The sequence below is a fragment of the Coptis chinensis genome, chromosome 2 (assembly GCF_015680905.1).
Source record: "Coptis chinensis isolate HL-2020 chromosome 2, ASM1568090v1, whole genome shotgun sequence".
Lineage (NCBI taxonomy): Eukaryota > Viridiplantae > Streptophyta > Magnoliopsida > Ranunculales > Ranunculaceae > Coptis > Coptis chinensis.
This window is the reverse complement of record NC_141457.1, coordinates 78,956,312-78,965,921: the sequence shown is the minus strand read 5'-3', so window position 1 is coordinate 78,965,921 and position 9,610 is coordinate 78,956,312. Positions and strand designations below refer to the sequence as shown.

The 9,610-nt window shown below is 37.4% G+C and overlaps 1 long non-coding RNA gene across 1 annotated transcript; it reads left to right on the top strand.

The window, feature by feature from the left end:
- Positions 1-285: 285 nt before the first annotated feature.
- Positions 286-1,731, top strand: LOC147518066 (uncharacterized). Its single transcript, XR_015213991.1, has 4 exons — positions 286-363; positions 795-859; positions 1,319-1,463; positions 1,553-1,731. It is a non-coding gene; the product is annotated as an uncharacterized LOC147518066 (long non-coding RNA).
- The last annotated feature ends 7,879 nt before the right edge of the window (positions 1,732-9,610 follow it).

Sequence of the window (9,610 nt, the reverse complement as noted above, 5' to 3'; positions counted from 1 at the left end):
AGCCTATGATATGTTTAACATTCTCAGCATGTGTCAATAATGTTTCTTAGTCTCATCATTGAGTGCTTATTATGAATTCATGAAAATGGACATAGGCAACACCTAGGAATCTTCTTTAATTCTATTTTTCACAGACCGTTGTCTGTTTTGCTTAGATTGTCCCTTGTCAGTTTGAAATATGGGACACAACTTTTTTTTTTTAACATTATATATTCAATAGTTACAATATTTCGGGTAATCTTTATGTGGACCCTTTCAATGGATGGCGGTTTTAACATTATGCATCCTTGGCTTGTTAGGCGATGGTATTGGGTGAATTATGTGGACCCTTTCAATGGATGGCGGTTTATATTGGCTCTGCAGGTATGCCCATCAATTGGATGGACTTATTTTGTTTTATGTTTGGTTACTCTTCTGTTATAATATGTATTTATTACTTGAAAACACAACTGCAATCAGAAATTTTCGTTGAGGTGACTGGGTCGTTCACATTGGATGCATAATTATGTAAAACCCTTCTGAATTATCTTCGTAGGAGGGCCAGGGCAATCTGCTGAAGTTTATCTCCAACACAGTAATACAAACCAATCCATTATTGAGCTGAATACCATTTCCCAAATTGTGCTAGGTCGCATATTATTGTAACTAAATCATGAATGTGAAAACCTAAATCTAAAACAATTCACGCGATAAGAACTATTACATATTCCAAGATCAGTTGGGGCTAAAACTTGACATGAATGATGTCATTGACACCTTCAAAGGGTTTCTAATTCTGTACTTTGTTTTTCTAGGTTCTAAAGTCCACTCTCAGTTGTTCCATTGGTAGCTCTTGCTGGAATGGTCTCTTTGAGCATGGGTTTCCCGGGTTAAGCGTGTACAGGACATTATGTGTGTTCTAATATAATTTAGTCTACATTTGTTTGGATGTTTTGTCGGTACTTTCAGTTTTCTTCTTCTGAAACTTGAGCAGATGCAGCACTTTTGGTCTTATATTTCTATATGGGTAAAGAGACAAATCATTTGTAATTATTCTATTTGTTATTATGCCTCTTCTAAACAACTCTTCTCTTGAATAAATATAGGTTTATGGAAAACTGAGAACTGATTGTGGTATAAGTTATCAATAACTATCTAAACTATATATGCTTGGAAGTTTTATTCTCTTATTAGTTTATTATAACTACATAAACTGCATATGTTTGGAAGCCTCCTTATCTTGCTTTGTTCTTGTTGGAAATTTCATTTTGTGCACTTGGGTTACCTTTATTAAATTGTTTGCTTCGACCTATTTAATTAGTATTGTTTTTGTACGCAGATGAACTTGTTTTACTCGAGACATTGCTTGGTAAAATCAAGCCTTGGCTAATTGGCTTAGATGGATATATGTGGGATGTGGTGTAGATTTGATATATACACTAGAAATAATTGAAGCTTGTTCAGATATTTTTTTTGAAAATAAGGTATAAGTCGTCATACATTAGCATTCTCTGTTTTGTGTTACTCTTAATTATTAAGTTATTATATTACCTTTTGATCTTTGATCGTGCAGATAACTAATCTAACTCTCAAAGATACATACACACAAGAGGAACTTGATGTTGTTCGACTTGAAATTCTTAGATTCATCCAGCATAATGGAGTGTTCGAGCCAAGCGTTGTGTCTTAGCTAGGTTTTGACCGACTCTAGTTAAGGTTTGGTGCCTAGTTCCATTATTTTGGTGTTTTAGATGGAACAAGTAGATTGCTATTTTGATTAATGGAATAAGTTGGTTGTTATTATTTTGGTGTTTTAGATGGAACGCATAGATTTGGATGGTTCTTTCATTATTGATGACTCGAAAAAGTTCAAAACTCTTTTAGCAATTCAATGTCTTTGTGTTGGATGTCTAAATTTATTTCTTTTGTTTGTTGCACTATGAATTGTTTATTTGAGCAATGTGTTTTTAAATCCAGTGTGGATAGGGTGAAAATGGGCAGTGATAATAGTAAAATAATATAGTTTTACTAATGAATAAAGTGATGAAACTCTAAATGCAAGTAAAACTAAAAACTGAACTTGTACTAGTGATTATCAAAGATTTCTACTCTCGATACTATTGAAGTAGAGTTGGAATAGAAGATTCGTTCTACTCTTAGTTCTTTAGCATTCAAGTTTCCTACGACTATCAATCCTACCAAAGTCAATGAGAGAATTACGAATTATACTATGAAATGCTACGGAATACTAAGGTTTGAATCTAGAATAAGAATTAGGGGGGGATTGAATCCACCTTGAATCCAACTTAAGAAACTAGCATAGATTGTTGTAATCCAATTCTTACGTTCTTACGGTAAGAATTGGTCGTTCTAATCCCTAATTATACATGGCATCTCTACCAATTCATAACTAGCATGTGAGGACGTCCACCCATTCTCATGGCGAATCAACGACCTTCTAGAGTGGAATAGGCTCTTACAACGACTCTAAGCTAACAAAATCAAGTTTTCATCAAGGCTTCATCAAACCCCTCTAATGGAGGTTTAGCCTTGATTCATCAAACTATCATTTCCATATGAAATTGAATACGACATAATATAAAGATTCTAACTTTATTAAATTTAACTAAACAATAATTGAAATCTAAATTAAGAACTAAGAAATCATTAAATAACAATAATCGAAATTAATCTAAACAATCATTAAATAACAAGATCGAATTTAACAAGAACTGACTATTTTATTTATCTAATGAATGATATTCAATGATTCAAACAACTAATCTAAAACAAGGAATGAAACTAATTAATGGAATGGAAACTAATTAATTAAATTCAAAAACTAGATCTAGAACTAAGCTTTTTTAATGGCTACTCTAATGGCTACTTTCTAACCTAAGCTGATTGGGTCAAGGTTTAGACCATTGGAAAGCTCTTTTTTCGAGCCGGTCGTTTGAAATAAGGTACCCAATTTTGAGGGGCCGAGTCCAAAGATACGATCTTGAAGTTTTTGTCGACTTTTTGTGTGTCAAGTTTTCGCCCGTCTTGGCCTTTAATCACAGAACTTCTTAGCAACCAACCCTTGCTCATTTATATCACCAAAGTGGCACATTTCTGCACATAATTGACTTCAATGCCTGAAATACATAAAAGCACGTAATTAGCATTAACTCTTATTTATTACTTGCATAATTGGTCTAAAAGTATTATTGTTAAGGGGTTAAAACTATAGTTTTGGGCTTTTATCAAACCACCCCCAAACAACATTTTGCTTGTCCTCAAGCAAATATGAGAAATTAGCATAAGTGACCAAAAAATAGAGTTCTAACTAATCTCGTTTCGCCGAGTGCGATTGCATTGACCATATGCAACAAGGCCTTAAACCACTAGAAATTCCCTAGTGGACGAGTTATAGCCTCGTGAGAGTTTTCTAGTGAAGGTACTCACAAACTTCATCTATACTACAACGACTTGGAAATAAAACTATTGTTTCCTTATCTATGTCTCAATTATCTATACATCTCACTAGTAATGAATACAGAATAATCAAGTCGAAACCTAAGCTAATATATGTATAATAATCAATCATCTATGAATAAACATATATATACTGAGTAATACTATGAGATGAACTAGCAGGTCCGTTTCTGAAAACTTGGAATAATATCTTTAAATAGGTCCTCACATAAATGTCAAGACAAAAACCACTCTGATTTTTCTGCTCAAGTTTCGCTACTCCAGTGTGCAGTGAGCACACTTTACCTTACAATCTCAATGACACACAAGGAAGTCGGAGTCGATCAAACACATCTGTCACTTACTATCACACTAACCTATTCCTAATTGAGCTAGAGGTCTTTATTAGGTGTTACGGGGATTAGGAGATGGTTTAAGAAGGAAGGAAATGGATATTCAAAGAGGACAAGTCTGAGATAATAGAGTCTTCATATTATGTAACTAGAGAAAACCTTATTCTTTACTTTTGCTTCTACACTTTGTTTCCATCCTTAGCCATATTTTTTTTCTTTTTCTTTGGCTTTTGACTCCTTGATTCTATTTTTGGACTTCTAACTCTTATTTCCTTTTATTTATTTTTTAATTGGATGGAAACTTACTTTTTTCTTCTGAAGCGACTAACAAATTCTTGATTTTAAAGGTTCTTCTATTTTCTATTCTTCATCTCTATTCTCAGACTTATTCAAAGAATTGCGTAGGTTGATTTTTTATTTTGTTTTGTTTTGTAACAGGGTAAAGGATTTGTGGTTTATGAAAGGCTAAAGAAAGGCTCAGAGGGGTGACTAGCGGAAAATAATTCATAGATTTGAATTTCTGGCTATATCGATCCAAAGAGGACCTAAATTCTCGCTTAGGATATGGTATAGTAATCAAGCAAGTGGACGTGTGATTTCTCTATCCGGATTTTACTTCTCCCTTGTGTCATTTCTCAAATGTTCACTCATATAAGGCTTTAGGCTATATTCTCACAGGATTTGTAGAATAAGTACTCTAGCCTAGATTTCATAAACTTACTGCCAACAATCATAGATACTCTTGTAACATATTTATAGATAGATGCAAGGATTATTACCTACATATTAGCCTAAGTTTCTAAAAACTATTCTAATGCAAAAGCTATGTGAGACTTCCAGATTATTGAGAGCATAAAGAAAGAAAACAATACCAATATTCCTGAGTGTATATATAGCATAATTTTTTTATATATATATATTTTTAAAATTTTTGAATTTTTTTTAACTAAAAAACAAGTGCATATTATAAATATATATATCCTAACAGATGCCTTAATTACACGTGTTTCTATCCCCCCCCCAAACAAAAAGCATGCTTTGTCCTCAAAGTATTTAAATAACTAGGGTAGAGAAATACCATTGAAACGCGTGAAATTCTGGAGCATCTGCAAAATAAGGTTAAACATACTAATATAGAAAAGAAAAACTGATGCAACTCTATAAGAGTTCCACCTGTTATGGGGTTAATGAGAAATAGATTGTTTGGGACTTAAGCAGACACTAACTGAAATAAAAACTAACCTTAACTCCCGTTTAAACATTTCCCTCTCCAAAGAGAGAAGGTTCCTTCGCATCCTGCCATGCCATGATAACTTATCAAGCCCGCTGCCATGTGTCGTCAACTTGTGCTAACATGTCTAGGGTTACAATGTCTGATGGGGTGTAAGGAGCAACCAAATGAGGTTGCACCTGCCATCCCGGCCAAGTCATTACTCGAAATGAACGAACCACCCAATTGGTGGGTCTCATGACTTCAACCTTTTTCCAATCCGTGAACTGGGTACAGAATTCAGGTAGACAACTGAGCATGATGCGGCAAACCAAAATAGGCATAAGAAGATACTTATGTCGCATGCTTTGGGCTCTCTTAAGACTAGCCACTAATACACGGGGAATGTCATATCGGGCAAGCGCCCCTCGCCTAAAGCTAAAGCAAGGAAAACGTCACCAGCGGTACTATTTGCAGAGCTAAACTGCCAATCCCCTAAAATATTCATCAGGATGAATAACATAGTGGTGCCTACATTTAGGGACAGGCTACTAAGGGCTATGTTGTAATGCCCTTGGTCCATTATACGAAATACCCCTCCCCCATAATACTCATGGAAATATGTATAGTCATAGAGGTATGCATTATCGGTCATATATCCCCACGTGTGAATAGGATCAGGTATTGGTATTCCCAAAACTAATGCTACTACGTACTTATTGAATTCTAGTGGTGTGTCATCGATCGTGAAAGAGAATTCTTGTTCTCCATCTTGGTTACAATAGAACTTAACATTATTGTAAAAAAATTCTGTAAGCTTAGGTGAATACGAGTTGTCTTCACTTACCAGAAGATGCCTCCATCCGAACTGCATGATCCTTTTGCGGAACCAATGTCCATAAGTCTCGCTCCCCAACAAGTGTTCGAAAGACTACTTTGGTATTACTATAGGAGAAGTCATCACAAAACTACTCTCTAGAACAGCTGTAATGATCCTGGAACAACCCACAAAAAATTGGAATTTTTTGTGCCCACGGGGGTCAGGGAGCGGGGTGCGCTCAACCTATGCCTAGGTAGGGCGCGGGGTGCGCCTTGGTGATTTTCGAGTTCCAGGCACTTGGGCGCAGGGAGCGCTCACTTTGTGCCTAGGATGGGCGCTGGTCGCGCTCAGATGAAAACTGGAATTCCAGTGTTATGGGCGTAGGTCACGCTCAGCTCAGGGCTTCGTAGGGCGCGGGTCGCGCTCTGATGAAATTCTGTCAGAGATTGCCTTGGGCGCAGGTCGCGCTCCACTAAGGTGCAGGCGCTCTCCGAGCTGCTGATAGTGCTAAAATTGATTAGAAGATGGGAATCATGGGAGTGAAAGGTGAGAGATGAAAGTGAGGTGTAGTGTGGGTTGTGAGTGTAGAATGAATGAAGTTTTTATAGGTTTTAAGTTGCTAAAACGAATCGGGAAGTTACCAAAAAGTTTTAATGCAATTGCCGAAAACAAAAAAATTTCCAAAACCAAAAACGGAAACAACCCATATTCTCTATTCCGAAACAAACCTAATATCTTTTAGGTTGAATTTAGGATAGAAACTGCCTAATTCATCGAGATTTCATCCTATCACAATATCTATTCATAGTGATGCCCATATCGGCAATATTCTCAACCCTCACTCCAACACCAATTCTAAACTGGAGGATCCTATCAAAAATCATGCTAGAATACATAATACCACCCCCAAACAATTCGGGAAGGTGGGATTAATGATAAAAATAATGCACAATTTAAAAAGAACCGGATTATATTAAAATGGAAATTCAAACAACATTTAACAACCAAATTCAAAATTAAATACGGAATTCATAAATTAACATCCGAACTAAAATAAAAAGCAAATACAAAACAACATCAACTCATAATATTCCTAAACCACTCGCTGCTGGTAGTGGAAGGAACATGGGAAGGTGATGTCTCCTGAGCTCCTGATGGGCCAGAGCCATCTGTCATGCGGCGGCGACGCTCGTGCCTCACAGACTGCTCCTCAGAAGAAGCACCCCCCTGGGGTGGAAAATGTGCAAGCATATCGGCTCAGAACTTGCGCTAAGCTTCCATCTCGGCCCTTGTCTGTTCTCACCGCTCATCCTCGTGCTGGGCACGAGTCTCGAAGTTATGATGCATGGTAGCCTATCGAGTTCGGAGGTCTTCACAAATAGTATTGAGAGAACGCATGCCACGATGAATCATAGCTATGCGTTCTGCATCTGACCTACACCTCTCCAAGGCATCGGCATCAAAACATGCCGTGTCCTCCTCATCCTCCGAGTCATCCTCTTCGACTACCCTCTCTTCAAGCAACCTCTAAACTTGTTGGATACACTCTGTATAAATATGGGGATTTCGGTGCTCTTTCAGGCAAATCCTATCAGAAGTCGGAGTCGCTCTCAAGGTCATCATGATCTTGGTTATCAAAACAGGGAGAGATACAATACTCTTCCCAACTCCCCTAATCATGTTACCCAAAAACTCCAAAATACAGAACTCGTACTTCTGCTCTTGGAGTATCCATAGAATGTGAAGGCAGTTCAGACCGATGTCACTGACTTTCTCCTTCCCTATGACATTCCTACCAATCCACTAAGCTACAGCCAGTTGGTTGGTTTTGAGAGACAACTGGCAAACACAATGCGAGCTCGCATTGTAGTTTCCTTTCGAAACAGTTACGTTCATCAAAGGTTCGACCCCAGTAAATTGGAAATCCTATAGTGTGGCATCGAGATGGCGTCTAGGCGGAATGCCTAAAATCTCAGCTAACAACCCAGTAGATACTTCCCTCCTCCTCCCAGCCACCTTAACAAAAATCCTATTTCCATGTAACTCCCTCATCTTATAAAACTGTTGGACCAAATCTTCATGGTAAAAATCGTCTGTCGAGTACCACAAACCACTCCAATCTCTCCTAACCATCTCGTCACCGTAAAATGGTGCGAAGTTGTCGGCAGTAAATGCGTGCTCCGGCAAAATCCGACGTCTTTGAGCCATTTTAAGATTTGGGATGAGTTGGGGCTTTAAATTGAATGTGGGGTTGGTGTTTGAGACAACCTCACTAACCAAACAGTGGTGGTGACACGGTGGTGGCGCGGCAGTTCAAATTCCTCAATTTTTTTTTTGTTTTTTCTAATGTATTAGAGGTGGGAATTTGTGGGGATGGTGGTGGGTGTAATTTGGAGAAGATTTGAGGTCGATTTAATTGATTGGCATGGGTGTAATTATTTTTTTTTTTTTTTTTTTTTTTATTATTTAGGTTAGATTTTTGAAGCTTGTTAATGGCGGTGGTGGGAGATGGAATCGCGAACTATTGGTGTGAAGGAAAGGGATGCACGTGCCACGCACGCACGCACGAGTTTGGGCCAAGCTCAATTTGATTTTTTTTATTTTTGTCGAGTTTTCGCACAACTTCAAACTAAAATTGCCGCTTTGTTACCAGTCCGATTTTTGTGAATGAGCTATTGAAATGATCAGGAGAGAAATTCAAATCCAATGATCCATAAAACACTCTATTCCGACCGTGGATGACATATAAGAAGATGGAAAATGTCTCGAAGTGCATGCGTGACGTAAGTTATGCGAACGAATGAACTCTAATTTCATAGATAAAGTCAACCCGAATCAAAATACAATTAAACGGCCTACGCAACACAAATGGAAAGTTGAAAAATCCAGTACAGAAATGAACACCCCACCCCCAAACAAATTTTTGGCAACGAAGTTTAGAAAATTTGTTTTAAAATCGGGTCTTTTAAAGTCAGATTCCCGAGACTTCCTAAATTACTATTTTTATGATTTTAACAATTTTTTTTTATTTTTTATGAATAAGGTTTAATATAAGAAAAAAAATAAAGCAATAAATGCATAATTCACACCATAGAAGAACATGACTCAAAATTTGAGAAAATATGCAAGAGTGGAAAATGTGAATTATGTTTAACGTGGACTTAAGATCCGGTACTTACAGCCACACACTCCATAAGTAGGGCCCAGTTACCTGAATGGTGCACTTACCAATATATGGAAATGAAAGGAAGTACACCAATGAAAAAGGTCTGTCCTCATAGACAAGGTCCTGTAAAAGGACTTCCTCTACATCAGGGGACAATAGCTCATGAAAATGCTCCAACCGTTGGCCATTGACTTGAAAAGTACTATTGTCCTTGGGATTTACCAAGGTGATTGCCGCATAAGGGGTGACTTCAGTAACCAGAAAAGGACAAGACCAACGGGTTTTTAATTTCCCTAGAAAAACATGTAGACGGGAGTTGTAAAGCAAGACTTTTTGATCTACCACAAACTCTTTGCGCAAGATTTGCTTATCATGAACACGTTTCATGTTAGCTTTATAATCTTTCGCGAGATCATAAGAATTGCTACGGATTTCTTCAAGCTCATTCAATTGCAACTTGCGCTTGACACCCGCCTCATCGACATTGAAGTTAAGGCTTTTTATAGCCCACATAACATGGTGCTCCAATTCAACGGGCAAATGACAAGGTTTCCCAAATACAAATCTAAAGGGAGACATACCTATAGGAGTTTTGAAAGTCGTCCTATATGCCCATAAGGCATCAG